General features: G+C 51.2%; 1 protein-coding gene and 1 long non-coding RNA gene across 16 annotated transcripts in view; one reads left to right on the forward strand and one right to left on the reverse strand.

Moving 5' to 3' along the window:
- The window catches only part of LRRC8D (leucine rich repeat containing 8 VRAC subunit D), a 115,958-nt gene that overhangs the window by 84,228 nt on the left and 8,993 nt on the right, over positions 1 to 22,737 (reverse strand). Inside the window, exon 1 of one of the 15 annotated variants that reach the window (XM_085024117.1) lies at positions 5,002 to 5,166. The exons of 10 other annotated variants lie outside the window; for them this stretch is intronic. The gene's annotated coding sequence lies outside the window, so the exon portion shown is untranslated. Of the gene's footprint in view, positions 1 to 3,124; positions 3,404 to 3,465; positions 3,815 to 5,001; positions 5,167 to 22,737 lie in introns of those variants that run through there. 4 more of the 15 variants (XM_005663698.4, XM_085024116.1, XM_085024114.1 and 1 more) reach the window with 4 other exon arrangements.
- LOC146404274 (uncharacterized) lies at positions 15,284 to 22,705 on the forward strand. The gene is made up of 2 exons (XR_014844883.1): positions 15,284 to 17,642; positions 19,666 to 22,705. It is a non-coding gene; the product is annotated as an uncharacterized LOC146404274 (long non-coding RNA).

The following is a 22,737-nucleotide window of genomic DNA, read 5'->3' on the forward strand; positions in this document are numbered from 1 at the left end:
GTCATTTAGAAAGATCACACACTTTATCTCCCCCGACACACACGCACACATGCACACACACCTTCTCTCTCTTCTTCTGATGCACTGACACATTTCTACAGAGGGGAAATTACAAATCACTACAGATACTCCCAACTGTGGAAGAGAAAATAAATAGTTTATCCAGCATGTCCCAGTGAAAATGTACACCAAATTTTAACTTATCTTCTCACTGCAACATAAAACCCCAGCTAAAGACATCCTCAACATTAAACACTGGGACATATAAGACAAATAAACTTTTTTTCATCTGGGGAGGATCACAAAAATATTGACTGCATGAAGTGTACATGGGTTTGCCCGTGGCCTTCGAGACTACGACCTCTTCAGGAAGTTATCCTGAACGGGGTCGGGAAACCTGGGGCTCTGGGCGATGGGCGCACAGTAGGTAGGGTGGCGGGTGGGAGAGTCACAGACGTCATTTCGAAGGCGTTAATTTATGACTTCTTTTCACTGAGATGAAATCTGTGTCCTGGGGGTAAACCGGAAGTGTTGTTTTTTTAATTCTAAAAAATTAAAAATGTTCTCATCGGACCCTTCAAAAAGATACTACCCACTGAGACCTGTAAATTCAAATATGTCTTTAGAATCTGGGCAGCAGCGAACAAACCACAGTGATGCAAACACAGCTAAATCTAGTCACTAACACAGAGGCAGTGTAGATTTCAAACACAGAAAAAAAACAAACCAATAAAACCCCTTAAGCTGAGGGTAGAGAGGAACGGGAAAAGATGTGGAGATTTAGGTCAAGAGAAGCTCAAGTCAGCTCTGTTTTAGAAACGGCAAGGACCACCACCTGAATCAGCGCGGCCATCTCTTCCTCAAGCAGCAACTTTCCAGATTACAAGAGAGCCCAGCAGCACTGTAAATCGCCAGACACCTGCTCGGGTCCCAGAATGTCCACTCCCTAATGGGATGATTGACAAATCACATCTTACCAGCCTCAATTTCCTCTCGCCACCAAATGAAATAAATGAATCCTATTTCGGGCTGTTAAAAGGAGCAATAAATTGTAAACGAGAACCAGAAAATGTGCTCTGTAAACAGAAGAGGAGGATCCAAAGGCCACTTGTTATTAGTCCTGGGTTATGATGTCACTATTATCAAATTCCTCTAGGGCGGGAGTAAATCCTGTTCCTAAATAAGGGACAGGTTTGGGAGGTCACAAAGGCTGTCCTACTTCATCTTGAAACAGGGTGGCAGATGCTGAAGAAAGTCAGAAGTACATTAATGAACCAGAGCCAGGAGTATACCTGGTGGATAAAAACAGAGGCAAAATACTATTGCTGCACAGATCTTTCAAGAGTCTCTCTTAATGACTTGTTTTCACTTTTAATCTCATGAAATATTTGGCAAGAAGTGGCATAAACACAGACATCTCACAATTAAATTTAAATTTAAGAAGTCCACATCTATCTAGAAAAAGATGAAATTCATTGCCTGGGGCCCATAGCATATCTTGGCTACTTAATGCTAACGCAATTATGCCAATTACTGATATCATCACAATGCTCAAAGCAGCTGCATTTTAAAAGAGATGAAAGTTCTGAAGGAGTACTGGAATAATGGGATCTTAGAATTCAAATTACCTCTATGCTGCTAACAGGAAAAAGAAAGGGAGGGAAAGAGAGGGTAGGACAATTTCGCCAGGCTGAGTAACTACTACAGATTTTCTTTTCAAAGCAAAATTATTTATGTAATAAATATATTCTATTATAAAGATTCAGCATTAGCGTGGTATAGTCAGCGCACAACATCATACATTTAAATTCTACAACTAAACCTGCTTCCAGAGGGAGCCTGGCCACCCAATAAGGGGAAGGGGTCACAAGCACTTAGTACTGTGATCATGCACTTGCCCCCCGCCCGCCCCCCCAAAGAGACCCTGCTTTGTGGAATCTTACTTCCCCCACCCCCCCCAAAGAGACCCTGCTTTGTGGAATCTTACTTTCCTCCCCTCTAGTCATTTGCTTGGATCCCTTCTTTGGAGAGAAAGAGAAAGAAGATGCTACTGGCTTTAACCTCATTCAAACATCTAATTCCAGGCTACGAGCTTCCCATCAACCTGATTCCCCTCGACCCTCTATCCCTCTGTAAACCTGGAGTCAACCAGGTAGACAAACACAGGTGGAGAAACACTGGACTTTCGGTGGGGGACCAGTCAGTCTGATTGCGTCCAAAGAGAGAGGAGCAGCCAGGGAAATGGAGAAGCAAAAAGTCTGTGCATAAAACCAACCTCTCCTCTAGCGTTCTCTCCTCCACCTGTGCGCTTCCCAGACGGAGCAAGATAAGCCTGTGAAATTGTAATCTACCTAGTCAATTTCAGAAAAGCCGCTCTCAATTTTACTCTGATGAAAAACGACATTTAACGACTAAAGACGTCCGGCTCCTACCTTTCAAAGCACTTCTGTCTCAGCAAAGAGCCTGGCTAAGAAACCACAACTGGAGTGAACAAGACAGACACCAGACTAAACATCTCAGAACGAGCTGCCCCCCATTCCTGGTCACTACCTTTCCGGCGGCGTGTGTCTGCATCACAGATTCGCTCAGTCCTCCCAGAACAGAAAGCCAGGAGCGGCTCCTGGGTCCCACCGGCTGGAGAGGGGGGTTCCTGAGCCTGGACACCAAGCCTCTAGCCCCGCTTTGCCCCCCACCCTTCACTCTAGACGCATCCTCTTCCTCCCCCACCTCCCTCCCACTCGTCAGCCTGAAAGACACCCATTTCTGTCGATAACCCCTGGCCTGGAGAAGAGGGTGAGGAACAAAGAGCCGCTGGTGTGGGCGGCACGGGGAGAAGAGAGGGTGCAGAGGGCAGCCGAGGACTCCAAGCCTCCCGGGCACGGGCAGCCCAGCCTGGAAAGCGCCCGCCCGGAGTGGCCGAGGAAGCTGGGCAGGTCCCGTGGGCGCCGCGTGCTGCCCCGAGCCTTCCCGCCCAGGCTCCCGCGCACCCCGCCGAGAGGACGGGGAGCCCCTCGGCGGAGGGGAGCAGCCCGTGGGGCACGAGCCAGAACCCGCGCGCCAGCCGGGCTGCAGTTGGGCTGGGTGACAGCCCAGCGCCCCGCCGCCCCGCCACCCGGCCCCGCACCTGGACCAGACGGCCACCCTGCTCCCGGAGGGCGCTCTCCTCTCCGGGGACCGGCTCGCGGCGGGCTCCGCGGGCTGCACGCGGCGACGCCGAGGCTCAGAGCTCCAACCCGGGAGCCGGCGGCACCGAACGGCCGGCCGTGCACTTCCTGTTTGAAACACGGCGGAGATCGAGCGCCGGCCGCGCCGGCTGCACGGACGCAGCCCCGCGGGGACGGCGGCCCGGGGACCCGCGAGGCGGCCGCCCGCCGCCCGGTCTCCCCCTGCCCGGCCTCCCCCTGCCGGCGGCCTGGCCCGCGGCGCACCGGCAGCCCTTCCGTTCCCGGCCCCCGCCCGCCGTACCGAAGTCAACTACACGCGGTCCGCCTGCCTCGGTTTGCCTCCTCTCGGCTCCTCGCCTCCCCGCCTCCAGAAGAAAAAGAAGAAGAAGGAAAAAAAAATCGCCTGGGGGAAGGTATAAAGACAAGATCAGGCCCTTCCAGGGGCGGGGAAGCTGGATGTGTGCAAAATTTTAAAGTGGAGAGCCACATCCCAGCATATCTCCTGCAGCTCAGCAGCCAAAAAAGAGCTTCAGGATGGGAAACTATTTGTCTTGCGCCTGGCTGACTCAAAAGCGAGAGCGTGCACACAGCAGCCTCCAACTGCCAAAAAAAAAAAAAAAAAGGATCTCGGGTTCCTAGGATCTCTGTCTACTGGGATCCTCCCCGGCAGGGCCCCAATATTTCCATTTATCACTTCCACATAAAAGATAAACAGAGTGCATTCTCCAGAAAACAACTAAGTATCTCTGTGCCTAGGAGTGTCGAGCAGTTCCCAAGGTCTGGGTTTAGGTTCATTTTGTCACCCTCTGACTTAGGTGAACCTCTGGCGAAAGACAGCAGACAGATGGTTTAAGAACCTGCCATAGGCAGAGTGCGCCAGCACCAGGACTTCGCTTGCGCGTTCAGGGCCATTTCTGGGCTTCCAGATGTGGCCAGCTTCATCTGCATCCTGCCACCCTTGCACAGGAATCTGTCAGGTTAGGAGGCCACTTACAGGCCTGTCTCGGATAAACAGCATCAAGGGGTGGCTTAAATCAAATTTATTCTGGTTTCAAAACTCAACCCGGGGATGAGAAAGTCAAGGATGATTATGCTACAGAAAAAGTTAACTTTTGACGGAAGTAGAAAGAAACGCATGGACCTGAAGCCCCTGCTCAGGGTCAGACAGCATCCCATTTCAATCCCTCTTCGTCTTAACATTTCCCAACAGATCTGCAAAAGTCCTGTTCTCATATTCCCCGTGGAGGAAACAGGGTCAAGAGAGGTTAAGTAACTGTCCTGATGTCTCGGCTAGAAAGGGGTCACATGGAGATGTGAAGTGCTCTCTCCTAAGTATAAACTCCGGGCCCTTTCCTCTACACCCTGCTAATTCCCCAAACAACAGCGAATTCTCGGAGAGAAATTCGCAAGCGCAGGGAGCATCTGTGGTCCATTCCTTCGTCCCCAACTGAGCGCGCCATTTCCGCGCTATCACGCTGCTGAACTCGCTGGGCTCCTGACCCACCTGAGTAATATGGACCTTGACGGCTCAAGCAGAGGGCACTGTACTTGCCCATTATCTGCCACTGCCTCCGTCAGCCCTTCCAGAATTATTAAGTGGCGAGAGTTCAAAAGGTTCTAGGAGAGCCACTCACATGCCAAGGTCCAAAGTCTGTCAGCTCAGCTGACTAGCATTTGTTCCCTGAATTCTTTTTTCTCTAACTGGGCCCCTTTTAAGACGAAAGCAAACAAACAGGCCAACAAACAAAAACACTCACCAAACAAACCCACCACGCATGACCTGCGCTTTTAGTGAAAGCTGTCATTCTGTCACTTTCCACTTCCTTCCGACACTCACCTGTCAGTGGCATGATGCTATTAGCCTCCCGACAGGCCAAGAATCGGGGCATGTATTAAAAGGCCATCAGGCATCTTAGCATCGGGGAGACCCCAGACCCTTGGGGGGAGAGCGAGGGAGAAGTGAGCGCTTCGGTCTTGTTTTCCGATGACCTGCGTCTCACTCACCTCCCGTGGCAGCACAGACTCTGGAGCCGCAGAGCCTGCAGGTGAAGGCAAGAGGCGTTCAGGGGCGCCGTGGGGGCTGGGCAGGAGCGGAGAGGCACTCCCATCCTTCAGGTTCGCGCAGTCGCAGGAGGGGCTTATTACTAAGAACTGCCTGTGCGGTCTTAGCATCCTTCTAGGGGCCAGATCTGCCTCAGCTGCCCCTTTTTCCTTCTCTGGGTCCCTTGCGTACTTACCCTGGACCTGTCAGCTCTTCATGTCTTTTCACAAATGGAATGCTTCGTCATAAGCCCTGCCATGTCTTTCCCATAAAGGACCTGATGGGAAGGAGACGGGACGGAGGGCATTTAACCCAAAACGTCTCTCCCTTCTCTCTCATTTGTAAAGATATTTAAAAAACCTGTCAATAATTCCCAGGCTTTGGCTACAATTCCATTTTAAAATAACACCTTTTGGGATCCCTGCCTTCATTTCTGTTACTCATTATAAGTCCAAGGGCCTAGAAGGAAAATCTCTACAAAATAAAATAAAATTCTTGAGGATTTTCCTCGCAAAGCCAAGGAGACAAACTTAAATTAACCTCTGCGGAACCAGAGCTCAGAGATTGGACAACACGGCGCCCCTAGGATGGCACCTTTCCTGATACACACCCTAACCATCACAGGGCCCAAGTGTCACCGTGTCCTTTCCCGTGGCTCAGCCCCTCTCCTGCCCCTTCTGGATTTCATGGCAAGTATTTCCTTCTGTTGCTACTGGGAAAAGAAAAAAAAAAGATGCTCCCAGGTAGGCACAAGTGAGGCCACAAAAGAATAAAACTGCTTTTGGGAGAGTGTTGGAGGTTCGTTTTGAAAGTCTCCAATCCCTGAGCAGCACGAGCCGTGGATGAAGACAGCAGCCGTGAGAAGGCCATTTCAGAGGCTTCCAATTAAGTGATGAGAGAACTTTCCTGAGGACGAATGGGCGAGGAGGAGGAGATGATAAACGCATGCCCCCAAATGCTGCAGCTTTTCTTCATCTTAGAAGAGAAAAGATCTTAATTTGGAGATTAGAAACGTCTGCCACAAGCCTTCTCTGGGCGAGGATTCTTGGCCATTATTATAGCTGGATTTTTGCAAACAGAAAAAATGACAAGCCGTCTGGTTACCTAGAGATCACCTCACTGTACCAGCAGCTTCGCAGCAGTGTCCCTGTCTCTGTCTCCTCTCCCGGGGTGGCACATGCACCTGCTCCTCTGTGAAGGACCTCTCTGGCACACCCACTCACCCCCCTGGGCTCGGCGAAATCTGGGCCGTGGCTCTCAAGGAAGATGTCTTCAGAGCCAACTGGCTGGCTGGGTTGGCACGGACCCACAGAGGGTTATGAGCCATTTTCAAGGAGCCAGAGTGTCATTTCCTAGGGCACAAATGTAGCCAGGGGATGCAAATCACCTTTGAAGAAGGCCTGCCTGCAGGTTGGTTGCGGCTCCCTTCTGGGCACGCAGCTTCCCGGTTTGGAGCAACCTGAGGAGGTAAGTGCTCCGAGCATCCCGCAGCGCGCCCCTGACTTGCAGGGCCCAGCTCAGCAAGCCCTGGCAGCGGGGCTCAGGCCCAAGTGGCGGTGCCCCTCGCCTCTCAGAACTGCCTTTTCCGGGAGGAGCCGTTCTCACGGTGCGGGAAGAAGTGGCGCTCAGAGGTGGGAAGTCATTTTCTCAAAGCAGGAGGTGACCGACCTAAAACCCACCCTGGGCTGTTCTTCCTCTTAACTGCGGACGCCTGAGTGGGTCCGTACTGGCTGTGGCTCTGTTATTCCAGCCCCCCCGCCCCCGACTCAGAAGAATCTCACCTTTAAAACACCCCAGGCCATGGTCTCGCTCAACTACATCACGCCGCCTCCCCATCTTGCCGGGGTTTTTGAACGCGTCAACTGTAAACTTGTGTTTTTGCCACGGGCCAACGGATTTTAAGCCCTAGCCATATGTCGATATAAATTAGGTTAAGTATGACCTGAGGTGGCAGCTGGAAAGCATTTAATACAATAAGAAATAAGAAAGATCCACTGGTCACAGTCAAATGGACAAAATCTTAACACAGTCCTCATTCTTCGGGGCGCACACAGAGAGCTAATGCGAAGCGGGCTGTGGTGACTCAGGTACCGTGATTCAGTGAGCAGAGGTATGAAAGATGAGCAAGAAACCAAGAAGATGAGACTAAATGCAAATATACCTGTAGGTAAGTTAAGAGAACGCAAACCACCAGCAGTGAACAGCCTCGGCTCATTTACTGACCGTTGCTCATGGAGTGAATTATGTAGACTAAACACTGTCCTACAAGACATTTGTCTTTAAAAAGCCTGTCTTGTCTATTCATCTTCTGTAGTGGGTGTTTCTGCTTCCTTACCAAAAAATAGTTTGTTGTTTCTCGGTGGGCATCCATCAAAAAATAATATATTAAAAAAACCCCACGACCTAAAAGAATTTGTCCCAGCAAGTCAAATAAATGCAATGTTTATTACTACAAAAAGAATGTTCTTAAAACGAGTTTTTAAATATACAAATATCTGTAGAATTACACATCAGAAGGCAGCAAAAGATCCAAGTTGATAAGGAGTAAGCTACACCCATCCCTGTCGACTGAGTGTATATATCGCTTCTCATTATCTATTATAATGGAATCTTAAAAGCAATTTACACATGATTTAAGGTGGCAGAGTCGGAGAGTTGGATGTTCATTTCCTGTCCTCTGCCTGCAGTGCCGTGACTAAGGCAAAGAGCCTGAAAGAGAAACAAAGTGCCTGGAAAGCCCAGAAACGTTATTATAAACTTTTGAAAGATTATTCATCACGTCTTAAACTAAACCCAGCTACACAAAGGTCAGCCCCTTTACATGCACTGACTCAATTATTCCCAACAGCAGCTCTCTGAGGCAAGAATTCCTATTACCTCCACAGCCCAGACCAGGAAGCAGACACAGAGCTATTGACTGATTTGCCTAAAGGAATACCACGGGCGCCTTCCAGAACCTGGGCTGCCGAACGGGCCAGAGCCTGCCTTCAGCCAATGCCTTTTACCACCAAGGGGGCACAACTGGCTTAGGCTTGCGTTCTCAGGCACGAAAGTTCAGAGGGCGTAACAGTCCCCCAGTTGGTAAGAGGCTCAGAGGTGTTCCTTTTCCTATGTCTTTTATCTTTATTTTTTTATTTTTAGGGCCCCACCTGAGGCATATGGAGATTCCCAGGCTAGGGGTCGAATCAGAGCTACAGCTGCCAGCTTATGCCACAGCCACAGCAACATCAGATCCGATCCACGTCTGCGACCTACCCCACTCACTGCTCATGGCCACGCCGGATCCTTAACCCACGGATCGAGGCCAGGGATCGAACCTGCAACCTCACGGTTCCTAGTTGGATTCGCTTCCCTGCGCCACGCCGGGAACTCCGAGGTGCTGGGAGAATGTCACCACTGGTCGCAGAGGGGCAGGGATAGGTGCAGTGCCAGTTACACGTGGCTGAACAAATGAGCATTGACAAGAAAGGAACAGCTCTGTGCAGAACGGACAGGCCAGGACGGAGGGCTGCTGCCTTACCTTGACCCGAACCCTGGACTGCAAAGCTCCAGGACTGCCTGGCTCCGGCACCAATGAATGAGCGAGAGAAGAGAGAAGGGCATGCCGTGAACCTGGCCTGCTTTGATCGTGAGGAAGCCTTTGATGCAGTGTCCGATACAGTCAGGATCACAAATCAACCACAACTTGGGGCCCTGCAAGAACACACGGGGCGGGGGGGAGCAGGCTGGGAAGAGAAACCCTGGATACATCCGCTCCCTGACGAAGAAAAGAACCACAAGGGACAGGGATCCGTCTGGCTTCCAAAGTAACTTAGAAATCGTTGACACTGTTAAAATCAAATGTGCCTGCAACACACATCGGGGAAGATGTGCAAAGGGCCACCGAGGCCAAGCCAACGGACTCGGTTACGTTAACAGAGAGGCGAAGAAAGGCGGCAAGTTTGGTTTCATAAGGGGCTCCCTTTAATTTTCAGGGAGGGGCTGAGGACGCCTGCTGGGTAGTAACCCCCTCCGGACCTGCAAAGGCAGGACTGAACTAAGTAAAGCAAAGCGCCCGCAAACTGGGCGTGTTGGAGATTTCAGGGCCCTCGGTCTGAACCTCCAAACGCATGATCCTGTGATTCCACACGCCCTGGGTGAAGTTCCACAGGAAAGGGCATTCATTCCACAAGAAGACTGTGTTTGCAAAACTCAGAAAGAAACCACGGGGCCCCAAGGCTGAAGTAAGAGCTCAGATGCGAAAGTCAGTGGTGTCACACACGTCACCCACACGTCGCCCCGGCAGAAGGTCGTGAGAATGGTTTTTGCAAACACACGGCAGGGTAACAGCGCAGGAGGAGAGACGAGAGCTCCAACTTGGACTGACGTTATTTTTTTAAGCATAACTATAACGTCTAATTTTTTTAAAGGTTGAGAAATCGCTTCTCCCTTGGTAGAACCGTTTGCCTTCCCAGCAAAAATGATACTTTGAAAGTCGCTCGTTGATGGAGCACGCGAGACATGGGAATATGAGAAGTGTGTGACATTTGGGGGAAAAAAAAAAAAAAGGCCTAACTTCACACCGGGTCCCAGGAAAGGTACCAGGGAGCACAACTTCGTTCAGCTCCTAAGAGACTGAGGAACGGAACTCCCGGCTCTGTCGCCACCACGGCCCAGGCCCTGGACCGCAGGGCTCCGCTCTGACGCCTGCTCCATTCCCTTCAGGACAAATGCCACCCTCAGCAGGACACGCGAGGGTGGGGAGGGAGCCGAGCACAGAGGCATAAAGATTAGAGCCCTGCTCTGTCCTGGGTACGAGTGGGAAAATGCACGTGAACATGATGACGCTCCGAGACGATGTAACATCTTCGCAGAGGAGCACGCAAACGCTGAGACCTGAACAGACAGACGTTTGATCACGGGCCCCTCCTACGGTTTAAAAACCATCCACACAACCAACTCAAACGTAGCCTCAAGAGGCCACCGGCCTGTGGCCTTATCTGATGTCACTGAGGAGCAGCCGCAGGCCTTTCAGCACTGAGTCTTGCCCGGGGGCTGCCGGTGGGGTGGCCTCTTCCCAGGTTCTGGGCGTCTGGAAACGCCCAAGGGACCGTCGCTGCAGCCTGGCTGCGGAACCTTTGCCGCAGACCTAGTCCTTGATCTCGTATCTCCATCACCAGAATCGGTGACAGCAGGGACGGGAGACTGCTCTCCTCCAGAACCGGGAATGGAACAACCTTCAAAGGCAAATGGAACCAAGTCCAAGTTCCTCAGCAGGACACGCGAGGCCGTCTGTGATCTGTCCCAACCTCCTTGTCTGCCCCCCCTTGGCACCCTCACCCTGGCACGGCAACGGCCCGCAGAGCCGCCACGTGCTTCCTGTGTGTCTCTGGCTGCGCTCCCACCCCTTTTGCTACCAGTCACTAGCTTTCTCATCCTTCAAGGCTGGGCTGCTCAAGCTTTCTCTGTGAAACCTTCTCTGATCTTTTCCCTGAGACCTGCTCCCCCCCCCCCCAAAAAAAGCATTCCTGCAACCATCACAGCACATACTGCATGCTGCGCCCCATTATACCAAACTGCTTACAGGCCGGTTTGCCCCCCAAAGCAGGGGTGTTATCTTACTTATCCTCAGTCTGCGGATGAGAGACAGACTCCGACGTTTAGCCCTTCCAGGAATTCTTTTGTGGCACAGCACGTGAAAGATCTGGCATTGTCACTGCAGCGGCTTGGGTGACTGCCTGAGCTCGGGTTCAATCCCTGACCCGGGAACTTGCACAGGCATGGCCAAGAAAAAGAAGTTTAGCTTTTCCAGTTACTTACGAGCACTGTAACCCCTGGTAGGTTGAGACACTTGTAGCCTTGATTTTATAATCTTTGAAATGGACACACAAAATAGGAACCCAACCTTGATGGCTGATTGGGGGATAAAGCACGGAAAGCGTCTGGGCCCACTGCAGACCACCTAAAATGCACCGAAATGGCAGCTGCAGGGACGACTATTTAGTATTAACTTTTGTTTCCTGTCCTCCTGGAATGCATTGCAGACGCCGCAGGAACTCCAAAAGCATTTGCTTCTACTTAGGAAAAAAAAGCATTTGCTTTCAGAGTCAGAAGCATTGACTTCTTAAGGCCCTTTCTCCTGGCCCAACTCGGTTCTGTTATGAAGGGCATTTCATAATATTTCTATTGAGAAGTCATCTCTTAATCCCCTTTCTTTCCTTCAAAAATCACTGTACAAAATTCTAAGGAACAAGCCCTGTCTGTCCCTCCTACTCCAGCCTGGCTTTCTGCTCGGAACTACAGTAACTGCCTGCAGCCACAGTGTCGCTGCCCAGAGAATTGCCCGCTTCAGCCTCACAACAAACAGCACTTTGTAGGCAAACTGGAGGCGAGCCCAAAGTAGGAGGGGGGAAAACCAAGGGAAACGAGTTTGGGCCAGAAACTGAGTCGACAGCCACTTTACGGTCCACACTGCAATGCAGAAAAGGAGAGAAGCTCAGCTCAACACTCATCTTCCCAGCCGCTCCCAAGCATCCAGCTCAGCTCACCACTTACCCACGGGAGAGATGCCCCAAACTCACAAGGGACGCGCTGGTCCCCTGCCTCACACACACACACACAGAGCCACTGCAGTCAATATAACATCAGTCCAGCAGCATATGTAAGAGCTTCTTCTTAACCTCACCAAACCAGTCCCTCCTGCCAGTATGAGCCCCTCCACCACGCCACGGGCTGAAATAAACACAAGTCTTGAAAGTCCAAGGTCACACAGCCAGTAGCCAAGAGTGCCAGGACCAGGCCCAAGTCCTGGAACCTCCCGCTGTCCTTTAGCAAGCAGGCGAAGTCATGTATAGCATACTTTCAAAAGCTCACCAAATCCACTAGCTGGGCAAGGAAAAAGCGAGATGCTTTTCGTGCTCTCAAAAAGGAGAGGGTGCCGAGAGGGAGGGCACCCCGCAGCCAGGCCCCGGGGCAGCCCCTGGAGGGATCAGCCCAGTGTTTTAGGACAGTGTTCTGGCGATGCTTCAGCTCTCGGTGTCTGGAAGGAAGCTGTGTCCTGACAGTTTTGTTCATCTGGTTTGAGGAGGAGGTTAACACAGGAGGAGGGTCCTTTTCTGTTGTTTTCATCAACCTCTGACCCTGAGCTTAAAGCTGAGGTGACGTGGAAAGTAAGAGAAGTTTCTAAGGCCTCTTTGTGATCCTTGCCGTGGGAAGAGCACCAGAGGGCACAAAGTGATCCTCAAAAGCACAGATTCTGAAACCTGGGCTGCCTGGGTTCCAATCCCAGCTCTGTCACTTCCAGCCCTGCGGCCGCGGGTTCCTGGGCTGCCCCCGGAGGGGACCAGGGACCCGGGCTTTGGCCAACCTCAGGGACAGAATGGGCTGGTGTGAGGCGCGCGCGGGCTGATGCGGTGCCAGGCTCGTGGAAGGGCCACGCACGTGTTTCCTCTTGTTATTTCCAGGACAGATTCGTCACCCCGACTGTGTTCTCCTTCAAGCATATTTTAGAAGGTTCGAGACGACTTGTGCAATTTGTTGATCCATAATGATCCAAACCAGCACAAGGATCATTTACCAGCGTCCCTTCCTAAGAGGCTCTTCCAGGATTTCCATCTGCGGACTAGAGCCCCTGGAAGGACAAACAGTGGAACTGGAAGAATTTCCATCCTTCCCGGGGAACAATGCACAGAAGCCTGCGCTCATCTTCAACGCTACCTACAAACTAGGCTCCCACACTGAGCAAAGCCAAACCAAACAAAGACCCTGCGGAGCACAAAACTAACACGGGGAGCACTTTAAAAATGCACTTTATGTTCGGAAAGCAAGCAAAGGGTTCAAAATGTAAGTGATGCCAGCGAGAAAGCCGTGGGGGCTGACCGTCCCCAGGGCTAGAAGGAAACGTGCTGATGAAGCAAAAGGGTTCTTTTCCAGAAAATGCTGGAATTCCAGGAACCATGTGCTATCCTTGGGATGATGAAGGGAAAAAAATTTTTAAAATCCCCTCTGGCCGAGTCTCTAGACCCAGCTAAGCGGAAGTCTCACCTCTCTTTTCTTTCAGAGACGACAGATTAGACTGAACCAATGGAAGGATTTTTCCCAGAAGAGCAGATACAACTAAAGGCGGCACCAGGAGGAAGGGTCACCACACAGGCCTGGGGTCATGCTCTGCCCGGGGCACCGGGCCAGGAAAAGGGGCTAAAACTCACCCATCCCCAAGCAGTGTGCCCTGTGCCACTAACCGTCCACAGAGGGACTGGGGCGCTGCACCCAGAGGCGCCGAGCACAGCAAGCTGGCGTCCAGAGCCGCGGGGGAACAGGGGGCTACGGTGCACACCCCCTGGATCAACACTGAGGTTGGGGGTGGGGGGGAGTGTTGGTTTGCACATGGAGGCATTTCCAGCCTTCCTGGTTTACTCTGCGATGTCGCCTGCTCTGGCGTCCCCACTTCCCTTCCTCACTCTAGAGTTTCCTTTGCGACACAAACCCCTTCTTGTCTTTCTCACTGCAGTTCTCCTTTTGCAGAAGCCACAAGTTCATGTGCACAGGGGAGGAGTGGCCAAACCACCGCACTCCACCCACCCACAGATCCTGCACTATTTCTAAATACTCAGCAGGTGGCCGGCCATGTTCCCTCCTCACGGAAGGACTCTCCTGTCCCCTCTCCTATCGCCCCCAACCCAGCTTGAAGATATACGAGTTCCCCTTATGGCTCAGGGGATTACGAACCCGACTAGTATCCATGAGGATGCGGGTTCCATCCCTGGCCTCCCTCCGTGGGTTAAGGATCCGGCGTGGCCGTGAGCTGTGGTGTAGGTCACAGACGCCGCTCAGATCCCGCCCTGCTGTAGCTGTGGTGTGGGCCGGCAGGTGTAGCTCTGATCTGACCCCTAGCCTAGGAACCTCCATGGGCCGTGGATGTGGCCCTAAAAAGGCAAATAATGCATATCTATATATATACACAGAAATTGTCTTCTCTTCTGGGGTAGACGACCCTTCACTCCAAGAGGCTCTTACCACAGGGCCACCTGCCTCCCGCTCATTATGGCTCCTTAGGCAGGACAACCCCTTCCAATGCACCCACCTCGGACTTGCTATACCAAGTTTAATGGGCATAGGCTGTTACCTCGACAGGCATGGGCCGTGTGGTTTGCTCTGATTTGCTTTCCCGGCGCAGGCAGAGGTGCTCAAGCCATGACATCAAGTCTTGATCTGTGTCCACTTTTCCAAAGTGTGCTTTGCTTTTATGCAAATCCCAGGCTTCCGCTTACCTGGCTAATGGGCGATCTATCTCCGCAGCCTTGGCTGGAAGGCTGGATCCAGCCCACAAAGCTATTTTGTTCGGTCTCCAGGAAGTTCTTCTTTAAAATGCTGAGTTAGCCAGTCTTTTAAAATCAGGAGATTATTAAGTAATCCAGATTTCTGGCTTACAGCGAAAAAAAATCAGAAGCTCTGTCAAGACTGGCCCACACTCCCATATGGCCGCTGGCTGCTGAGCAGATCTGCTCACCAGGCCCCTTAGACAGGGACCTGCACCTGCTGGTTCAGCCCAAAGCCCCCCGCCCCCAGATCCCCCTGCCTCCAGGTCGAGGACCCGCTGTCACAACATCTCATGGAGGCCCTGTCCAGGCAGTGTTTGGGACTTGCCTGGGACCACAGCTCGTATCCAACTCTCTCTCTCTGGGCAGTGCAGAAATTACACCTGTTATCGTCAAGGTTCTGCTCGGTACAGAATTTCCAGGTACGAGTGACTTATAAGGAAAAGAATTTAGAATCAGGAAAAACATCCCATAATAGAGATATATTGGACAAGAACTAAGTCAAAGTCTCCCTCTCTCTTTCCCTCTCCCCCCACGCCCCCCCATGTGGGTACAGAAAGGGAATTCCTTTGAGCAAAGCTGTGCAACACTGCAGACCGTTCCCAATTTGTGCTTTATTATGGGCTAAATGTTACTGTGAAGAATAAAACCATTAACATGGAAACTCAAACAAGATGAATTTACCCCACTGAAATGATTTACTTGAGCATAATAAACCTGTAAATAAAACAGACAATTGCAGAGATATTGATTGACTGATTCAGTATTAACTCCCAGGATCTGGATACTGATGATTTATTTAAATCGCATATATTTGTGATAGCGTTTATTCAGAAAACATCTGGACGGAATACCTTAACACATATGACCCACATCTTTATATACTCATGGGTAGCAGCATTGCGGGGTCAGATCGAATTAGAACAGTGTGCTATTCTGTCACCAACACCGATGATAAAAAATAGGGCTAGACAACATGACATTGATGATAGGGCTACAGAAGGCACCAAAACAAGAGATTTTATTTTTTTGTCTTTTCTAGGGCCGCACCTATGGCATATGGAGGTTCCCTGGCCAGGGGTATAATCGGAGCTGTAGCTGCCGGCCTACGCCAGAGCCACTGCAATGCGGAATCCGAGCTGCGTCTGCGACCTGCACCACAGCTCATGGCAACGCCGGATCCTTAACCCACTGAGCGAGGCCAAGGATCGAACCCGAAACCTCACGGTTCCTAGTCGGATTCGTTAACCACTGAGCCACAACAGGAACGCCAAAACAAGAGATTTTAAATGACCCTCTCAATTCTAGGACCAACTTTCATCCAACTGGTTTTACCGACAGGTTGATATTTTCGGAAACCACTGTGTGCCAAGGAGAACAGGGCCTGGAAGCCTGCGGAGCTGGGGACAGCTCACCTCTTCACAGCTGTGCGCCCAAGGCTGCAGATCTTGGTCCATAAATGAGAACCAATCAGGTGAGGTGTAAGGTCCCTCTTATGCCTCCAACTGCATCCTTCTTCTTTAATCGACATATGAATAGTATTATAAAAGGAATATAAAGAAATCAAAGAGAAATAAGAGTACAGTATAAAAGGAGAGGGAGCTTTGAAATAAACAAGACTAGCTTCAAATTCCACCTCCACCACTTCCTTGTGAATTTTTTTTGCAAATCACATAACCTCTTAAGCCTCAGTTACCTCCTCTCCAACGTGGGATTAACTCCACCTTCCACTCAGGATTGTTTTAAGGATGAAATAAGAATGCATGTAAATTCCAGGGCATAGATTCGGGCGATCAGTAAATGCCTAATAAATGACTGTTATTATTAACTCTGGATATACCAGAAACTGTCCAGTTATTTCTTGGGCAGGTAAGTTTTAAAAAACTAGTTATAGCTGATGGCTAATACACTGATTTTAAAAGCTTATTCTGTAGGGTGCCATTGCAAGCATCAGGGGAGCCTGATTTTCCACAGAATTTTAACATTCCAACATTTCTTAGAAGTGACTCGGGAACAATCTGCCCGGAGAGTTTGATGGGCACGGCTCTGTCCTGGCTCCACCGGCTGAGAGCTGCAGAGGCAGCTTCCTGGTGGTCGACACCCTTCAGCGAGAAGGGCTGTCTTGCACTTCCTTCCTTCTGCGGAATTCGCTGCAGTGATGGCCATGTGCTGATGCGGAGCTGCTTCAGCAGGGGGATTTATGGGTTGCTGGGGAAGTGCAGCCTTTTCTGTCAAAGGTCCTATTCCCGGCAAGCAGAGGAGGAGAGCAAAAAGGTTTTCAAGGAAATAAATGCTCACGATAGAACCGAACATCGGTCTGTGGGATTCTTCCCCCACAGCAGGTGTCAGGAGCAGGATACGGATCCCTTGACCCCCCCCTCAGAGAAGTAGTGATTCCCAGACTTTGGATGTCACGGACTGGTGAAATTTCCAAAGACGACGGTCGTAAAACTGCCCGTTTTAGGTGACCAAGAAATGATACCCAAAGCAAACCATCACCATTCTTTCAGAAAAGGGGGGAAAAATTACCCCCTCAAAGTAGGAAGACCATCCCCAGCTTAAAAAAACAAACAAAAAAACCCCCAATATTCCTTTAAATTGAATAAACTTAGTTTAGCACTGAAATTAAAACTGAAAAGCCTGCTGCGTTGCCTTTACTCCTGTTTTCCCACAGGCTGCTGTAACTGTCACGATGGACCCTCTCTGGGAACTCAAGAATGGACTGTGCGTTGGTCCCCTCCTGCCATCAGTGCAGGATGCAGTGGCTCCTAGCGGCACCCAGTGGACCATCTGCTGTCTTAGTCATCATTTTCCAAGGACACAGATGTATCTTTAAAGCTCTTTGTTTGTCTTAACAACCAATTGTGGGTCTGTTGGGCGCAAATGTTTCAAAACCTTTCTGAAGGTCTCTTGGTCGGTACCCAGTCTTTCTGTACAACTACTTAAGACGGTGCTTCTCGGCCTCGGCTGCACATCACAACGACTTAGAAGGGAAAAGGGCCCTTTTCAAAAGGAAACTCCACTCCCACAGACTGATTCCACGGGTGTGGGGAAGGAGCTGGGCTCCTGCAACTTTTTTTTATTTTTTATTTTTGCTTTTTAGGGCTGCACCCATGGCATATGGAGGTTCCCAAGCCAGGGGTCCAATGCGAACTGCAGCTGCCGGCCTACACCACAGCCACAGCAACGCCAGATCCGAGCCACCCCTGTGACCTACACCACCGCTCACCAGATTTGAGCCGTGTCTGCGACCTACACCACAGCTCACGGCATCACCGGATCCTTAACCCACTGAGTGAGGCCAGGGATCGAACGCCCAATGTCATGATTCCTTTCTGCTGCAGCACAATGGGAACTCCAGGGCCTAGGCAACTTTAAGATATTCCCTGGACTGATTCTGATGCCAGCCAGGGCTAAGCAAAACAAGTACCCTATTTTTTTTTTTTTTTTTTTTTTTTGGCATTGATCCTCAATTTATGTCTTCTAAAGCTTGAAGGCATAGCCCTCAGGCTTTCCTTCAGGTGTCCAGTCCCTGCCACGCGCGGGGCGCTAGGAAATCAGTGGAGCACAGGACAGACAGACCCCCGCCTCTGCACACTGACAGAGCACAGCGGCAGGTGGACAAGGAAGTAGGCCACAGAAACAGCACATCCAGCCTTGCTGGGATGACGGCAACAATACAAGTTTCCTCTGAATCGAGCCCTAGTGGTTTCACGGGCTTGGGAATCATCTCCTCGCAGCCGTCTTCCTTCCAGATACTAGAAACCCCAATACTTTTTATCTGAAGAGCCCAGAGGCAAGGCCCTGTCCCGCAGCGTTTCTCTCCTGGCAGGGCTGATCACCCTTTGGAGGGACCCTGACACTGGTCCTTCCGGTCTGGTGTCTCACCCAAAGTCAGGTGCCCGGGCTTTGAACGAAGCCCAGCAGGAACTCAGTTAACACGGTTTTCTGTTTTGTTGCCAACATCTTTTTGCTGAAGCCTAGCATTCCCCGCCCTTTTTAATCTGCAACAAGTTGGGACCCCCGTCAAAGTGTTCGCCAAGCCCTTTCCTGGACGTTCCCACCCAAACACCACCCTAGGACAGCTCCCGAACGTCCTCCTTCATACCTGACCTCATAGAGGCCCACGAGGAAACTCACCTGCAAACCTCTCAGGACCAACATATCCTAGTCCCCTCTCCCTGGAGGACAACCCCACTCGTTAGCGATCGCATCAGCAAGCTCACTGTCACCTGTTAACCTAGAACCGCCACTGGGTGCGCCTTCTTTTGGATCAATTATGTAAATGAGACCTAAGGGAACCCACTGTTTACATACCACGGAGCAGAGAAATCTTTAGCCTCAGCCTTCACTTGTGGTCGTTAAGGCTGACGGATGCTAACGCTTGCTCCCACTCCCACCCCCACCCTGGGCCTCCATTTCCTCATCTATCACACGTAACGGTTGAAACCCCCATCCAAAAGATGCTCTTTCTACTCAAAAAGAACACACTGCATCCTTAATTCCGAGGAGACGTCAACTTCAATGCAGCCTTTGAAAGGGTAAGAGGACAAGCTCTAAGGGTTTTCCAGTATCTTCCCCTCCAGAAATCACATATATTCACGAAACATCCCTTCTTCTCAGAGGAAGAACCTTCATCTCTGGAGGATACAGCCAGGCTTCCCACGTGAGCCCGCAGAGAAGTGAGAGCAGGCAGGCTGTACCATCTGGACAGGAAACGCACCAGCCCCGGGTCAGGCGGGGCACAATGGCCATTTGTAACAACGATGTTGCTGGCTGTGACATCTGGAATTTCGTTCTAGCACTCTCTGTACTCCTGGAAGGCTCCCACCACAGCCAAGGAACTGATCCCAATTGAGTTTTCTGGATAGATCTGGAACATTTGGAGAACTTGGCACTAAGTTACCTAGGATTTCTGACCCGCCTGTTTCAAAAGACATCTGAAGGAGTTCCCTTTGTGGCTCAGTGGTATAGAAGCCAACTAGCATCCATGAGGACGCGGGTTCGATCCCTGGCCTTGCTCAGTGGGTTAAGGATCTGGCGTTGCCACGAGCTGTGGTGTAGGTTGAAGACGCGGCTCGGATCCTGCATTGCTGGGGCTGTGACGTAGGCCGGCAGGTGCAGCTCCGATGAGACTCCTAGCCTGGGACCTTCCACACTGCAGGAGTGGCCCTAAAGAGACACACACACACACACACACACACACAAAAAAGACATCTGAGAATGGCAAGTTCCTGATGTCTTCTCAGTGAAGACGTGAAATCTGATAAGTATGACATTATACCAACGCCAAGCTCGAGCTTAGTTGTGGGAAAAAGGCTTGTTTCTAAGCCCCAGCCCTCTCTCCTTCCCCAGATGCAGAGCTGTCACTAATTAAGTATTTCAGGCATACTAGCAAAAAAAAGGGGGGGGGGAGCTTAGCCTGAGTGGGAACCAACTTCATACGAGGTTTTTGCCAATTATCAGTTATTATTCTGTTTACCTCCTCACAAATTTCAAAAGCAACTCTGATCTGGCAAGCCTCACATGTGCACAGAACATGAGAGATTCTCTTCCAGATGTCTACACAGAATGACAAAGACCCCAGAGGATGGAGTACAGATTTCAGGAGCTTGCAACAGACTCAAATAATTTCGAAAGGGCCCATCAGGTGCAAACATTAACAAGGGCTAAAGTCAATGTAGCTTGGCCTTGAACACAAATTTTTCAGAAGCCCTTAAACGGGGCGGGGGGGGGGTGACCAGCTCCTGGGATTCACCTCCCTCTCTCGGCAGCCCCAGCTCTCAAGCAGGACCAGTAGTGCCAGGCAACTGGGTGCCAGGCAACTGGGTGCCGTGCACTGTTAATATAAGTGACTACAAAGTCATTCTCCACGCCTCTCTTTTACGATCAGAAGGCAGAATACAGATTTTAAAATCTCAAAAGACTGGACCCAAATACACAGGCTAGCACTGCACAGGGACAAAGACAAACAAACCAAAAATGATGCACGCCACTTGACACCCACACATACACCCCCACACAATGAACACCAGACGCAGCGGCTCACCCGGCACATGTCTCAGAGTTCTGATGGTCCAGAACCCTGGCCGGGAGTCTGTGCTTGGCAGGTCTGTAAGCTCAGGCCATAGGAAGCAGACATGTGTGCCTTGGTCTCCGGAAACCGCTGTCCCTCTGTACTCTTCATGGACCAGATCGAGCCTCAATCACCACGTTTAATTCCAGACACCATCACTCTCCACGAGCAATGCTGACAAGCCGAGGAGACCTCCAGAAACCACGTCCCAGGCAGGACTGCGGAAAGAACTGGGACCAGTTTGCCTTGAGGATGGCATACTGGCTGCAAAGTGAAAGAGCCAGCCTGGCCATGTGGGTAGTTCCAGGGGAAAAGAATCAACAGGACAAAGGTTCGAGGAGGCAGAGTCTTCAGCGCCGAAACCATCGTGCACACACACAGCTGGGAGGCCACGGCTCCCTGAGGACAGAGTCCCCACTCCTGGGGCTGTTGAAACAGAGGCTGCCTCACACACGCGAGAATTTACTAAAGTAACACGTCGGACGGAGACTCCTCTAAAATGCCAGTTCTAATCCTGACTCCCCACCTAGGCAGCATTTCACTGCCCTGCCAGCTCGTCTGCCCAGATCTCTGATTAGGATGCGCCCAGATCCAATCAGGTCGGGCCTCCTGGACGGGCTTCCTACCCTCAACGGCCTTCCTCGCAGGTCAGAACCACCTCCTCCACGGCCTCTGCTGAGAGGCACCTTCCCTTCCCTTCCAGCGGCCTTCACGTCGGCGGTCTGGGCAGGGGGTTCTCAACCTGGGCCCTCCCGACAGCCTGGATGGGCTAAGGCCCTTCCCGCACACCGCGGGACGCTTAGCAGGCTCCTGGCCTCTACTTGCTCGCGGTCGGCTGCACCTGCTTCCTGCCTGGGACAGGCAGAAAGAAAAACCTCTCCAGATGTTATCAAAGGCCTGTCTGCCGGGAGGCAAAATGCCCCCAGCCCCAACCCCTCGTGAGAACCCCTCTTCTTGGGGCAAATGATCAACATGCCAACTTGTGGGGCACATGCTCCACGAACCAGATCCCCTCTCCCTCCCCTCATCCGGCATGCCCCCTGCTGGAGCCAGGCAAACCTATTTTTGACCCATGACACACCTCAAAGCTTCCCTAATAGTGCTCCCACCCCCTCCCCCAGCACTCCCAGTGGCTGCAAACACCCGGGCCACCGCCCTATCCCTTGGTCCCAGGCCACTGCAATCTCTTGCTCCGGGAGGAGGGGGTCCTGCCTGAGCTACCCTCTAGTGACACCAGAACCCTCTCCTTCTGGGTTAAGGCGTCACGGCCCCCTCTCTGGTTCTCTGCTTCCTGCTGGTTCTCAATAAAGACTGACTGGTGTTTCTCAGAATGTCAATGGCAGCTCCAGGAAACCCCTGACCACCTGCCACTTCAAGAACATATGGGATGGGCCCCAGTTTAAAACTTTGACCATAGCTAGTGCCAGTTTAGGTCCCACACTGAGACAGAACCAAGTCTGAGTTCCCAAATGCAGCTACCAAGATAATTTAGCTATTGCGAGCACACATACCATTTTAAAAATTAATCAAAAGAGCTCTGTACCATGCAAAAATGAGGAGAAAACAAAGGCCAAGTTTTTCGACCAAGTGTTTTAAATTCCGTAAACCTTGGCAGAAAGAAAGAGACACAACTATGGCTCAATACTTCAATGGTTGCATCATGCACACTCCACCGCGGGAGTGGAAGGGAGTGGAAGGGACTGGGGGACCGGGTCACGTAAGGTCACTCACTTTCCTTTCTGACCTTCCAGTGTGTTCAGTTCTAATCAGCAGAAAGAAAAGGCAAAGTACACACTCTCTCGGCCTCAATGAAAACAAGACAAATCTAAGATAAAATGTTTAAATATATTAATAAACCAGGCCAATTCAAGATTTGGGATCGCCCCCCCCCCCATCTAGCTCTGTGGATTACCTAATCATTTCACGAGAAGCTCTCTTACTAACCTACTGGGAGCCAAGGCTCAGAAGAGACTTTGCTGGATCCTTATTTTAACCTCCGAATTTTCATCTGGGATCTTTGCTATCCTGACCTTGTGTTTAGTCAACTGACCTGGATGGACGAAGGCAGAAGAGACAACCGTGGGAGGCGGCTGGTCAGCATGAGTGAGCTGTGAAAACAAATGCGCCCAAGACCCATTTCCTGCCCTGGCGGCCGGGCTC

Source organism: Sus scrofa, chromosome 4 (assembly GCF_054392235.1).
Source record: "Sus scrofa isolate SSC_HxYL_T2T_F1_AM1 chromosome 4, Sscrofa_HxYL_maternal_Yorkshire_Landrace_v2.0, whole genome shotgun sequence".
Classification (NCBI taxonomy): domain Eukaryota; kingdom Metazoa; phylum Chordata; class Mammalia; order Artiodactyla; family Suidae; genus Sus; species Sus scrofa.